The following is a 310-nucleotide window of genomic DNA, read 5'->3' as shown; positions in this document are numbered from 1 at the left end:
GGTGCGGGGCCGTAAACAGGTGGCATCTGGCAGGGCATCCGGGTGTTCTGTGCGATGGAAGCTGGAGAGGCAAGCTACCTTCCTGCCCGGGCCGCGGCGCGGGCGCCATTGGGCCGGCAATCCCATGCAGGTCATCGTCCCTGCTCACCATCCTGAAGCGGTTGACGCTGGCTCGCTCCCATCCGAATGACGTCTTCCCTTGACGAACCCCGCGGGCCGCGGCCGCCCCCTCCGCAGCCGCGCCAGGCGTCGCGTCTTCGTCCCCGGCCGCACGGTCCGCCACTGGCTGCTGGGGTGGCGCTTGCGGCGG

Source organism: Monoraphidium neglectum (assembly GCF_000611645.1).
Source record: "Monoraphidium neglectum strain SAG 48.87 unplaced genomic scaffold scaffold03538, whole genome shotgun sequence".
In the NCBI taxonomy this organism is placed as follows: Eukaryota; Viridiplantae; Chlorophyta; class Chlorophyceae; order Sphaeropleales; family Selenastraceae; genus Monoraphidium; species Monoraphidium neglectum.
The sequence above is the reverse complement of the archived record's forward strand: the minus strand, read 5'-3'. Positions refer to the sequence as shown.